The sequence below is a fragment of the Microcebus murinus genome, chromosome 14 (genome assembly GCF_040939455.1).
Source record: "Microcebus murinus isolate Inina chromosome 14, M.murinus_Inina_mat1.0, whole genome shotgun sequence".
Taxonomy (NCBI): domain Eukaryota; kingdom Metazoa; phylum Chordata; class Mammalia; order Primates; family Cheirogaleidae; genus Microcebus; species Microcebus murinus.
The window spans coordinates 11542351-11556094 of record NC_134117.1 but is presented as its reverse complement, the minus strand read 5'-3'; the positions used below and the strand labels follow the sequence as shown (position 1 = coordinate 11556094).

General features: G+C 34.8%; 1 long non-coding RNA gene across 4 annotated transcripts in view; it reads left to right on the top strand.

Annotated features, from left to right (window-relative positions):
- Positions 1 to 13744, top strand: part of LOC142875439 (uncharacterized) — a 163135-nt gene that overhangs the window by 1847 nt on the left and 147544 nt on the right. For all 4 annotated transcript variants that reach the window (XR_012922795.1, XR_012922793.1, XR_012922792.1 and 1 more), the window contains exon 2: positions 102 to 251. This is a non-coding gene — a long non-coding RNA (uncharacterized LOC142875439). The remainder of the gene's footprint in view (positions 1 to 101; positions 252 to 13744) is intronic.

Genomic DNA, 13744 nt, shown 5'->3' with positions numbered 1-13744 from the left:
GGAGCTCTCCAGTGTCTCTTCTATGTTCTTATAAGGACATTAATTCTACTGTATCATGGCTCTACCCTTCTGAACTTATTTAACCTTAATTTCCTTCTTAGGGGCTCCATCTACAAATACAGCAACACTATGGTTTAAGGCTTCAACATGCATTTGGGGGAAACATCACGCTCAGTTCATAATAATTGCTGATGATGGAAGTGTGACCAGAATGGAGAATGAGAGTAGAAAGGGAAGAACTGAGACATGGGGTAAGAAGGAAGTGCTGTTGGCATGTTTAAGAACTATCTGGATTGTTTCTATATGTATTCCCTCAAAGAATGCTTATTATTTAGTGCATATAAATGTTCAAGGAATACAGGTAAAATATAATTATAACTACTCTGAAGACTTGCAAATACCAGATTTCATATCAAAGGTTCTTGGAAAGTCCTAATTCAAAAATATCTAGCATCTTAAAATTAAGTTTCTCAATGTTAATTTGAGAATTCTCAAATATCAGATTATTTACTCTATGGCATTATTGGATTCCTATAATAAACATAAATAATAGCTCAGAATTTTCTTCTGGTTCTGGTTGTAAGACTGTCAGTTTCTGAGTATTATTGTTTGCATAGTTTTTTAGGGGAAATGTCAGTCGTTTGATTTATTTTAATCAATAAATTTACCTTCCCTTCAGCAAATTCCTATCCTGGAAACCTGCCAACCCGTGCGTTTTGTGAATGAAATACTTGTATTAGTGAGATTTCTATGAAACGTAGAATTGTTGAATACCTTTTACTAAATCACAGTGAAATACTTGAGGCAGCTAGTGAATTGTGCTTGAATTGTGTTGCATCTGGCACTAATTTCAAGCATGTAAGTTTCATTTAAATTCTCAACCATATCTTTAAAAATACAAAGCAGTTTTTCTTTGCCAAGAAATATTACAGTTTATGAACAGTATTTCCTATATTTAATAATTTTTTAGTGTAGAGATTATCAGTCACACCCATGATATAAAAGACTAATTGTGGAGTTCTTTATGGTGGCTGTTAAATCTCTGATTGATGAATTTCTCCAAATATAATGAAATGCCTTAAATATTTCTCAGTTGGCAAAAGTGAATACAACTTTGTTAGCATATAATAAATGTGCTTCTTGCTGAAACTGAGAATGAAAATAATTAATTTCCTTCTGTATAAAATGCCTCTTTGACATAGAAGAAAAAAGTGATCTAGTGACTTAAGCAAAAGAATTGAAACCAGAGAGTTCTGAATTTCAGGATTGTGTTGATATCCTTCATGACTAAGGAATGACAATTTCTATATCTGGATTTACTTTTTAAGTTTGAAAACTGAAGCATCTGTAAACAATGTTATTATTCCAAGAATATGTTGAACAACTAACACTATAACATCAAAGGGAGTTGACATTTAAGGAAACAAAATTTCTATAGTGTAGGAGGTTGCCAAAGAAAACCACTTTTTCTTTATTGGTTATATCTAGGACTTTTAAATCCTTCTGGTCCAACAAGTTGTACACAGGGAGAGAAGCAGAATGGGAGAAGGAGGCTTATTGAGCATTTCTGTATGCTAGGTATTTTATGTCTAATATCTTATGTAGTTTTGTGACATAGCTATTATTGTATCCATTTATACGTAAGGAAATTTAAGACTTCAAGAGTTTAAGAAACTTGCTTAATGCTACGCAGGTAGTAACATACAGAAGCAGGGTGAGGAAGTTTCACTGGACTCTAAAGCTCACGCTCTCCCCACCATTGCATACTGCCTCTTTTATGAGAAGGTTCCTGATGAATCCCAGCACAATGTCATCAATAAAGTATAGACATCATTACTACTCAGTGAAATGTTGTACTCTCTGGGAGCTCATGAAGAGAGAGGCACCTAGTGAGTGATCCTGTCACAGGTATCCTCTTTAATCATTCTTGGTTTTCTGCATTGAAGTCGGTGTTAGTCTCCCTTTTCCAAATACCTTCGTCTCTCAAAACACCTCACTACCTGGTAAATCTCTCTAAATGAAGGAACACATGTAAAATTTTCATGTAGAGCCTGGCTTGTAGTCAATAACCAGTAAATATTAGTTTCCTTCCCTTACGTGTAAAAACTATGAAGCTCATAAAGGTCAATAGAGTATCATATTAATTTGCCAATACCTTTGTGATCCTTACTATGTGCCCAATGCTCAGCACTGTGCCAAGGTTGAGAATTCATAAGAAGTAGTGTACAGGAACTGGTCTGTCAAGAAGTTTATAGTCTGAGACATATAATATGGTTATAAATGATATATTTTATACAATAAGTACAAAAATCATGAGGTTTATAATGTAAGTACAAACTATGGAAGTCCTGAGAATGAAAATGTAAGGTAGATGGAATTTAGCATATACTATTATCTAAAATACCTTTCTCTTTTATGTCTGTTAAACTTCTTTTCATCCTTCAAAACCTAGATCAAAATTACCTCCTAAGTTAAACCTTTCCTGACTCATGCAGTTCACGCCTTTCTTATTTATGTCTTCATAATAGTTGGTACATAGCACAGCTCGGGTTTTATCAGATTGAAATATGATGAGTTGTCATGGGTCATCTCCTCTGATAGGTTGTGAGCTCTGCATAACAGTGCTTGTCAGGCAGTAGGTATTCAGTTAAATGTTTGTGGAGAGGATGGATGGATGGCAAAAGGGGAGATGTCAGTGCATGGTATCAAGAGGAATATGGGGAAGGTGGGTTAGGAACATCATATTAACAAATGCAGAGTGACAAGAATGCTATGATTTAGGGAAGACATAAGAAACCAGCTTGGGCCAGACTATGGAGCCTCCCCTAAGGCAAACAGACAAGTTCTAACTTGATACAGTAGAGAGAAGGATAGGATCCTAGTCAAGAGAGTGACAAGTTGAAGTAGGTGCTCCAGTGAGACTAATGCTATAGTCTCATGATTATGAAAGATGGATTTGGAGGTAGCTGAACCAACATGAAAGGCACCTAGCTAGAAGGCCTTATGGAAAAAATGATCAGCATCTGGCCAAAGCAATGGGAGGCTAAGAGGCAATTCTGACATCAAGTCTAATGTTTTCCGCATTCGTTCATTCATTCAATCCCTCCCATTCTTGCTATAATGACTTTACTCTTATTATTGTTCCCTAAATTCTGTGTTAAGTTTTATGAATTCAACCCAGCCCTTGGGATACCTCTTTTACTAAAATTTTCAGAACACATCTTAAATTAAATCTGACTTTCAAACACCCCCTACAAACAACCTCCTTTCCACCTTCAGCACCACATTTTCAGTTTATTCTAAACAACAATGGAACTGTTCTAGGTGAGTGGTGATCATGTAGGTAGCCTCCTGGTAGTCCTCTTGGGGGCTGACCCAGCACATTTTCCTCTTGGTGTAGTAAGAACCTAAAAAATTCTCTCTGCCTCTCCTTTGATTCTTAAAGTTCAAAAGGGTATGAAAATTCCACATCAGCTAATCTCTTCCACACAAGTACAGCTATAACAGGAACAGGTACATCATCTAGAAACCTCTTCACCAGTTTTAATCCATCCTCTTTTTTGTCCATCCTCTTTTTTTCCCCATCCTCTTTTTTATAACCCACAAAACGCCACTATCACCACAGTAATCATAACTTTGAGCACAAGGTGACAATGTGCTTGTGAAGAAAAAGAAAGTTGTAAGTTTAAAGTGAAAAACCTAATTAAAACGTCTCACCTTGAATGTGCCCAGAAGAACCCTTTGTAATCTTTTCCAAAGTTTCTACCATTCAAAGTAAGGGGAAGTCATTTCTTATTCAATGTTATTATTTAATTATCTTGTTTGGTTTGTATTGCCATAGGGCATTACCTTCTATGGCCTAGGAATCTAATCACCACTCAGAACATTGCCTCTAATGAAAGAACTATTCTGAATTTCCTATCACTATTTAGAAATAAACACTTGAAACCATGTGTTTGCAAATTGATAACATCCTTAATGATCTGCCTCACATAATCTTCCTCTTACTATATTCTGTCTTTGAAATTTATTTAAATTGCTTTCTATAAATTTTGGTTAAGTTTACACTCATTTAATTTCAGTTAAGAAAAACATGCTGCACTCTGTGGTCTTGAATTATGGACATGTTTTCAGCCTACCAACCACATCAGCTGCACATAGACCTTAACTTCCTGCCCTCCCAGCTCTGAGCCTTTGCCCACCCCTAGAGCAAAGTCTTCCTTCTTCCCAAGCTTCTTCCAGGTCCTTTCTATAATTGCATTCTAATCCATACATTTGCTTTTTATCTATACCTCCTTGTCTTATTTCTAATGGTCATTCTAGGGATTACAGTATACATTCTTAACTTTTCACAGGCCACTTAAAGTTAACATTTTAACAGTTCACTTAATATGTAGAAACCTTGGAACTTTACAGGTTCATTTAATGCTCTTGACCCATTCTTGTTGTTGTCATATACACTATATCTACATACCTTGTAAATCTCACACTTAAGTGAATCTTTTTTTGCTTTAAACTATATATCTATTTTAAAAGAATAAAGAGGGGAAAAGACTATTTTTTCCATATATTTACTATTTCCGATAGTCTTGATCCCATCCTATAAATCTGAGCTTACATCTGTTTTCATTTACCTTCATTCTAAAGAATTTCCTTTAGCATGTCTTGTAGTATAATTTTGCTGGTGACAGATTTTCTTAATTTTCTTTTATCTTTACCTTCATTCTTTTTTGTTTCAAGTGAAGTTTATTGAGGTATAATTTACATGCAGTATAATTTACATATATTAATTCACCCCTTATAATGTGTACACTATGAGATTTGACAAATTCATATAGTCATGTAAACATGACCACAATCAACATACAGAATATTGCCATCAACTCGAGTTCTCTCATGCCCCTTTGTAGTCAACCATTTCTCCCACACTCAGCTCCTGTAAACCACTAGAAGGTTCTCTATCCTCATGGTTTTGCGATTTCCAGAATGGAGTCATATAAAAGAAATCAAATAGTATGTAGTCTTTTGCGTCAAACCTACTTCACATAGTTTAACACATCGACTGCCATGTGAGTTGTGTTTAACTCAGGCTAGTTTTGAGCTCAGAGCCACATGAAGCAAAACCCTGCAATTGGTTCATGAAAATCTTACTTGTTGATATTCTTATTGTTACAATTAATAATGACAATTTAATTATAAAAACATGGATTGTGCTGCATATAACTCATGCACAGAAAGCAATAAAAAATAACAAATTAGATAGGGTTGTTTTGTTTTAATAAAACACCATGGCTCCAGGGAAAAAGTTGTTTTTTTTTCCCAGTTCGGCAGTCAATGTGTTAAAGCCTGTGAGGATCATGTATGTTGTTGCATGTGTCAGCAGTTTGTTCCTTTTTATTACTAATATATTCCATTGTTTAGCTCTAATATGATTTATTCACCACTTGAAGGATATTTGGATTGTTTTAAGTTTCATAATTTGAGGAATTATGAGTTATGAATAAAGATGCTAAAAAACACCCACATGTAGATTTTGTGGAGAAAAAAACTGTATTTACTTTCAATTTCCAACTGTTCATTGGTATTATATAAATATAATTTAAAATTTTTGATCACACATTTTGTTGTTGTTGAGTAGATTGTTGTATGGACATCAATTAGGTCAAGTTGGTTGCTAGCATGTTAAGGTTTTCTATTTCCTTACTGATTTTTCTGTCAACTTGTTCAACTGATTACTAACAGAGGAATGTTGAATTTTCCAACCATTATTATGGATATGTCTGTCTCTCATTTAGATGTTTTTCTTCTGGTATTTGAAACTATGTTTTAGGTATATATATATTTAGGGGTTTTATGACTTCTTTGTGAATTATCCTTTTTGTCATTATAAAATAGCCATCTTTCTCCTTGGTAATAGTCCTTGTTCTGAAGTCTATTTGGTTGGATATCAATATAGATATAGACACTCTAGCTTTTTTTAAATTAGTTTTTGTATGATATATATTTTTTCATTATTTTATTCTTAACATATCTATACATTTACACTTAAAGTATGTTTCTTATAGACAATTCATATTTGGGTCTTGCATTTTTTGTCCTGTCAATCTCTTTTAATTGTTTTAGGTGGAACATTTATATTTGATATAATTATTGATATAGTGATGTTTAAATGTACTATCTTTCAAGATATTTTTTATTTGCTCCATTTCATCTTTGTTCCATATTTCTATGCTTTTGTCAGGAGACAGTACTCCTATCTCATTGCTTCCTGAAGGAGACTGTCATTCCTTGGATTTCTAGATATTTGTTTGCCCTGTAAACTTAGAGTCCTGAAGATTCAAGGCAATTTATAATTTTGTTATTTATATAGCATTTTTTTATTTTTAGGGTAAGACCAATGCTTTTTGCAGCTTTCTACAACCTAGGTAGAAGTGAAACTCATCTTCATTCTTAATTTTTTTTTTTTTTTTGAGACAGAGTCTCACTCTGTTCCTGGGCTAGAGTGCCGTGGCGTCAGCCTAGCTCACAGCAACCTCAAACTCCTGAGCTCAAGCAATCCTTCTGCCTCAGCCTCCCGAGTAGCTGGGACTATAGGCACACGCCACCATCCCCGGCTAATTTTTTGTATATATTTTTAGTTGGCCAATTAATTTCTTTTCATTTTTAGTAGAGATGGGGTCTCTCTCTTGCTCAGGCTGGTTTCAAACTCCTGACCTTCAGTGATCCGCTTGCCTTGGCCTCCCAGAGTGCTAGGATTACAGGTGTGAGCCACCGTGCCCGGCCTCATCTTCATTCTTAAAGGATATTTTTCTAGATAAAAATTCTAGGTTGATAATTTTTTCCTTTATTATTTTAAAGCTGTTGTTCCATGGTCTTTTAGCCTCTGTTGTTTCTGATGTGATGTTAAAATTCCTTCAAATCATTGCTTCCAAGTAGAAAATGTGTCATTTTTCTCTGCCTGCTTTCAAGACTGTCTCTTTATTTTTGGTTTTTAACAGTTTGACTGTAATGTTTCTAGATGTACTTTTTATGTTTTATACATTTTGCTTGAAGTTCACTAAACTTCTTAAACTATAAAATTTATGTCTATAGCCAAATATGGGTAATTTTTTATCATTCTTTCTTCAAATATTTTCTCTAATTAATTATCTTATTACTTTACTCCAATATTAGATATTTTGATATTTGTTTATAGGATTGTAAGGCTCTGAACATTTTGTAAATATTTTTCCTCTGTTCTTCAGGGTATATCATTTCTATTAGTCTGTCTTCAAGTTCTCTTGATTTTTCTATCATACCCATTCTGCATTTAAGCCATCCAGTGAATTTTTATTTTATATATTTTTTCTGTTCTGGAATTTCTATTTAGTTCTTTTTTATAGTTTATATCTCTCAACTGAGGTTTCATATCTTTTCATTATTATATTTTCCTTTAAGCCCTTATGCATAATTATTAATACTTTAAAATTCTAATCTTTTGATTCCAACCTTGTTGTCATCTCAGAGTTAGTATCCATTGATTTTCTTTTTCCATGAAACTGGTTTATATTTTCCTGTATCTTTATATAACAAGTAACTTTGGATTTTATCCTAGAAATTATGAAGGATATGTTGTTGACACTCTGGATTCTATTATGCTTCTCCAAAGAATACTAGTTTTTTTGTTTGTTTGTTTGTTTTAAAAAAAAAAAAGCAGACAGTTAACTTGGTTAAGCCCAAAGTGAAAGCTCTGTCTCCCTGGCAAAATAACTCAAATTTAAGTTCAGTTATTTTAGCCTTAGCTGGGCTCTTTCAAGTCTGCCCTTCACTTGCATAGTTCAAGGGTCTTCCAGAGGTTAGAGCATAGTTTTTTTTGTTTTTTTTTTTTTTTTTTTTTTTTTTTTTTAATTTTTTTTTTATTTTGGCATATTATGGGGGTACAGATTTTAAGGTTTCAATAAATGCCCATTTCCCCCCCTCCCCCTAAAAGTCTGAGTCTCCATCATGACCATCCCCCAGATGGTGCACATCTCACTCATTATGTATGTATATACCCACCCCCCTCCCCCCTCCCCCCTCCCACCTGCCCAATACCCTATTACTGTAGTACCTATGTGTCCACTTAGGTGCTACTCAGTTAATACCAGTTTTCTGGAGAATATATCTGGTGCTTGTTTTTCCATTCTTGGGATACTTCACTTAGTAGTATGGGTTCCAGCTCTAACCAGGAAAATATAAGATGTGCTATATCACCGTTGTTTCTTAGAGCTGAATAGTACTCCATGGTATACATATACCACATTTTATTAATCCATTCTTGGATTGATGGGCACTTGGGCTGTTTCCACAGCCTTGCAATTATGAATTGTGCTGCTATAAATATTCTAGTGCAGTTGTCTTTTTTGTAGAGTGTCACTGGATCATTTGGGTAGATGCCCAGCAATGGGATTGCTGGATCAAATGGTAGATTCACTTGTATCGCTTTAAGGTATCTCCATATTGCTTTCCACAGAGGTTGAACTAGTTTGCAGTCCCACCAGCAGTGTAGGAGTGTTCCTCTCTCTCCGCAACCACGCCAGCATTTATTGTTTGGAGATTTTTTGATAAAGGCCATTCTCACTGGGGTTAAGTGATATCTCATTGTGGTTTTGATTTGCATTTCCCTGATGATTAGAGATGTTGAGCATTTCTTCATATGTTTGTTGGCCATTCTTCTGTCTTCTTTAGAAAAATTTCTGTTCAAGTCCTTTGCCCACTTTTTAATGGGGTTATTTGATTTTTTCTTCCTAATTTTCGTGAGTTCTAAGTATATTCTAGCTATCAGTCCCTTATCGGATGCATAGGATGCAAAAATTTTCTCCCATTCTGTAGGTTGTCTGTTTACTTTCATGACTATTTCTTTGGCTGTGCAGAAGCTTTGTAGTTTGATCATGTCCCATTTATTTATTTTTGTTGCTGCTGTGAAATCAATACACAGAAATCAGAGGCTTTCATATACGCCAACAACAATCTAATTGAGAACCAAATCAAAGACTCAATTCCCTTCACAATAGCAACAAAGAAATTAAAGTACCTAGGAATATATTTAACCAAAGAGGTAAAAGACCTCTACAGGGAGAACTATGAAACACTGAGGAAGGAAATAGCAGAGGATGTAAACAGATGGAAATCCATACCATGCTCGTGGATCGGCAGACTCAATATCATCAAAATGTCTATACTACCCAAACTGATCTACAGATTCAATGCAATACCTATTAAAATCCCATCAGCATTCTTCACAGATATAGAAAAAATAATTTTACGCTTCGTATGGAACCAAAGAAGACCCCGAATATCAAGAGCAATTCTAGGCAACAAAAACAAAATGGGAGGCATTAATATGCCAGATATCAAACTATACTACAAAGCTGTAGTCATTAAAACAATATGGTATTGGCACAAAAACAGGAATATTGACCAGTGGAACAGATGTGAGAATCCTGATATAAAACCATCCTCATATAGCCATCTCATCTTTGACAAAGCAGACAAAAACATACGCTGGGGAAAAGAATCTCTCTTCAATAAATGGTGCTGGGAAAACTGGATAGCCACCTGTAGAAGGCTAAAACAGGACCCACACCTTTCACCTCTCACAAAAACCAACTCACGCTGAATAACAGACTTAAACCTAAGATATGAAACTATTAGAACTCTAGAGGAAAAAGTTGGAAACACTCTCCTAGACATCGGCCTGGGCAAAGAGTTTATGAAGAAGTCCCCAAAGGCAATCATAGAGCATAGTTTATATGTAGAATTTAGGCACCCTCTGTCTCTCTTCTTTCCAATATTTCCCTTCACTATCTAGCAGCTGTTATTGGCCCAAACTGTTTCCCATTTAAGACCAGATTTCTATTTAAGTTCTAGCCTTTCTACATAGCTCTGGCTGTGACCTGCTCTCATGATAAAAACTGGAAAGCAGGCTGGATGCAGTAGTTTATGCCTTAATCTTAGCACTTTTGAAGGCTAAGGAAGGAGGATCACTTGAGTCTAAGATCAGCCTGGGCAACATAACAGATCCCCAAATCCACAAAAAATTAAAAAATCAGGTGAGTGAGATGGCCCGCACCTGTAGTCATAGCTACTTGGGAAGCTAAGGGAGAAGGCTCCATTAAGGCCAGGAGTTCAGGGTTACAGTGAGGTATGATTGTGCCATTGCATACCAGCCTGGGCAACAGTGAGGCAACATCCTCTCTCAACAGTGAGACTCTGTCTCTAAAAAAAAATAAAAATAAAAATAAAAATAAATTGTATAAAGCTGCAAAACAATGGTAAATGCATCCCTTGCCTGCCTCCTCTTCCAAGTACCTGATCTCTCCAGTATTGGCCTACTTTTATTTTTCTTCAATGCCTTCAAGCAGTTATTTGCTTCTTTCAGAGTTTATAGTTACTATCTGTGAAGAGGTTGGTAAGACAGGAACTTACTTGGGAAGTAGAAGTGTTTGGAATTCAGACAGGTGTGCATATCTTAAACATTCTTTTTGTTTCTCACAAAATCTTTTTGTTGTTAGAGTTTATTCATTTTAGCTTATACTCTTTAAGATCAAGGACTGATACTTAAGTTCAGCAACACCTTGACGGTTGCATCACTTATCTACAGTGCTAGACACTGGGAACTTGGTAAATATTTAAATGGTAAATAATGAATAAACTTGGCATAAATTTTCTTCACCTACACGGGATATATCCTTGTTGAGAAAACGTATTCTATGCAAGAACACCTAATTAATAATTGCTATTTTTTTTAAAAGTTGCCATTTGAACTGAAAATACACACTCAAGTTTCCTACAAAACACAGAACCCCACTCTCTTTTCTTTAAAATGGAATTTTAATTAAATGTATTTAACATTGATATAATATCTTTTAGATACAAAGTACTGTGGGAAACACTGAATGTTTTTGGATGAAAGGGAAGGATGATTAAATAAGACAGATAAAACATGATGCCTGCTATTCAAGAATCCAAAATCTAGTTGGGGAGACAGACAGATGTAAATAACCCTAATATGAAGCAAAAAATGTTAAATGCTATGTTGAAATTAGAGCGAAGTGTCATGATTGCAGTAAGTAGGAAGCAGTGAAGTCAGACTGGGATTCTAGGAGAGTTTCTTGGTAAAGGTAGGATATGTATTGGCCTTAGGAGGACATAAATAACTTAGCAAGTATGTATGATAGGAAAATGCATTTTAGGAAAACTTGGGAAATTATAGGCCATGTTTAGGGAAGAGTAACGTGGTTTAATAAGACCCTAGACTGTGAAGTCACAAAGATGTGTGACAATGTTCAACTATCTGAACCTCCTTAGCCTCAGTTTTACCATCAGAAAAATTAAGTAGAGATGAAATTATGGAGATACTTAAAAGACAGGTTAATAGAGACATGTATACTGTAATTAGGGAAGCCTACTAGTTGGCTATAGCAATAATCTAGATAAAAAATGTTGACAGTAGGTCTGAACACCAAACAAAAGATTGTGTTTTCTATTTCAGGCATAGGCTCTGGAAAAAAAAGAAAAAGAGGGAATAAATATGAAGAATTTGACAATTGTTTCTATGGAGGAAGGAAAGAAGTAAAATTCAGGGAAATTAATGGAAACAGCTAGAACCAATTTCTTTTCTTTAAAAAAAAGTACCCTGAAATTATAAAGTAGATTATATATTATTATTTTAACATGGTATGTACAGGATTCATTTTTTATTATATAAAGGTAACTATTTTATACTCTATTATATTTTAATATAATCATAAACTATTTTTAACTAGTAAAGGGACTTGAAAAATGCTGAGGAAAAACATAGTTTTCCAAGTTTGCTAATTTTTCAATTAAACAGAAACTCAGGGACCTGTATCCATAATTTTGCTTAACAGAATTTCTGTATTTTCTTTTTTTACTTTTTTTTGTTCATTGAAGTCTTATTAACATATACCTCATATTTTTCCATATATTAAACCTTTCTTTATAGCAATAATTCAGTCACTAGCATCTCCTTAGTACTTTACTGGAATGGTTTCTCCAAATAATGCCATTGTGTTTTTTATTTGTTTGTTTGCTTTGGTTAGTGGGAAAATATTCATAGAAAGGAAATGGTGTCTATGGTTCATAACCCTGAAAACACTATTTAAATGCAAACAAGCTGACATTCATATTTAATTGACTGTAAGAGACAATTTATACTTTTTAAATTGTATTATTCAACTTAAATATATGTATGTCTTTTGTCTTTATCAGCATTAATAATAATAATTCACTAATGCATGTTTGCTAGATACAAAACACCTTACTAAGCATAACATACTTGTTATCTCACTTAATTTTCTTGACAACCATATGAGTTACTCTTATTATCACTGTGTTATGCTAAAGGAAATTAAAGTTTAGAAAGGTTATATGCTCATGATCACATAGCTAGCAAATGGCAGAGTGTGGTTCTGAGCCCAGGATCACCTGACTGCCAGGCCCATGTGCTTTCTTCTGAACCACATTGCCTCCCCCAAGAAATAAGAGGATGATGAGGAAGGGAAAGAAGAGCATCTACAAAATGAACTGAGTACCTCCTAAATGCCAGTACTATTCCAAGTGCTTTTATGCATATTAACTAATTCATTCCTCACAATAATCATATGAGAAGTTTCTTATTATCCCAGTTTTGTATGTGGGATACCAAAAAAAAAAAAAAAAGTATGTTGTCACATGGACCAGGAAAGGAACCCAGATCTTCCACATGGCACTCAACAATTCTACAACTAAAATGTCTATAACAATGGAGAACATTGAGACAAGTCACCTCATTTGATGGTCATTGGGACATTTTCCTGGTCCCTAAATATTTCCTGCAGAGTTTGTCCCTGTCAAAGCAAAAATAATCCTGGGAGTGAAAACACAATAAGCTTTATTAGTCAACTGCATTGCAGTATGACTGACGACTATCTGGGTTTAGGAGAGGTGGTTTTTATGAGGGGGAGGAAGACCAGCAAGCCACAGGGCACCCAGAAGAAGGGGTGAGGGAAGTCTGGGAGGAGGAAGGAAGGAGCCCCCTCCTGAGGATGGTCAAGATGCCGAAAGCCACCCTCACCTACTTCACATTTTTCTAGGCTTGGTCTTGCTAGAACCAAACTCCTATTTGTGATTCATAAATGGAGATAAGATAATTAGGTGAACACACTGTGTTCCAGATAAGATGCTGAATTATAATAATGCATTTGGGTTTTACTACTGAAGAACATAAAGCACTTTGTGTAAGATTAGATGTTAAGTGCTGTGCATTTGACTCTGCCAAATATTAATGCAGAATAAATGTAGGATGCTCAATCTATCATCCGTGTGATGGTTTCAACTTGTAAAATGATATATTAAATTGTTCCTTTAAGTTGATGTTACTCCCACACCATATGTCACATGTGATTTGCCATCCTAACTGCATGGGTACATAATGCTATGAGTGACCCTGTGGCAAGAAGAGAAGAGCAAACAGAGTGGGATGGGCTCAGGCTGGTTCCTAATCATACTGCATCCTGGTGTGATTATCGAATTAAGTTCATCTGTGGGTATATCTTAACCACAGACTGAAAAATCTCATTCCCAAGAAGTTGTTTTGACTTTTAAGCAGAGGATACTATAAAAGGTAGACTATTATAAACTCTCCTGAAGCAAAATATTTGCTTTATGTAAATAGCCTTCTCAAGCTAATAAATAATTAAGGAACCTAAAAATAAAATAATGT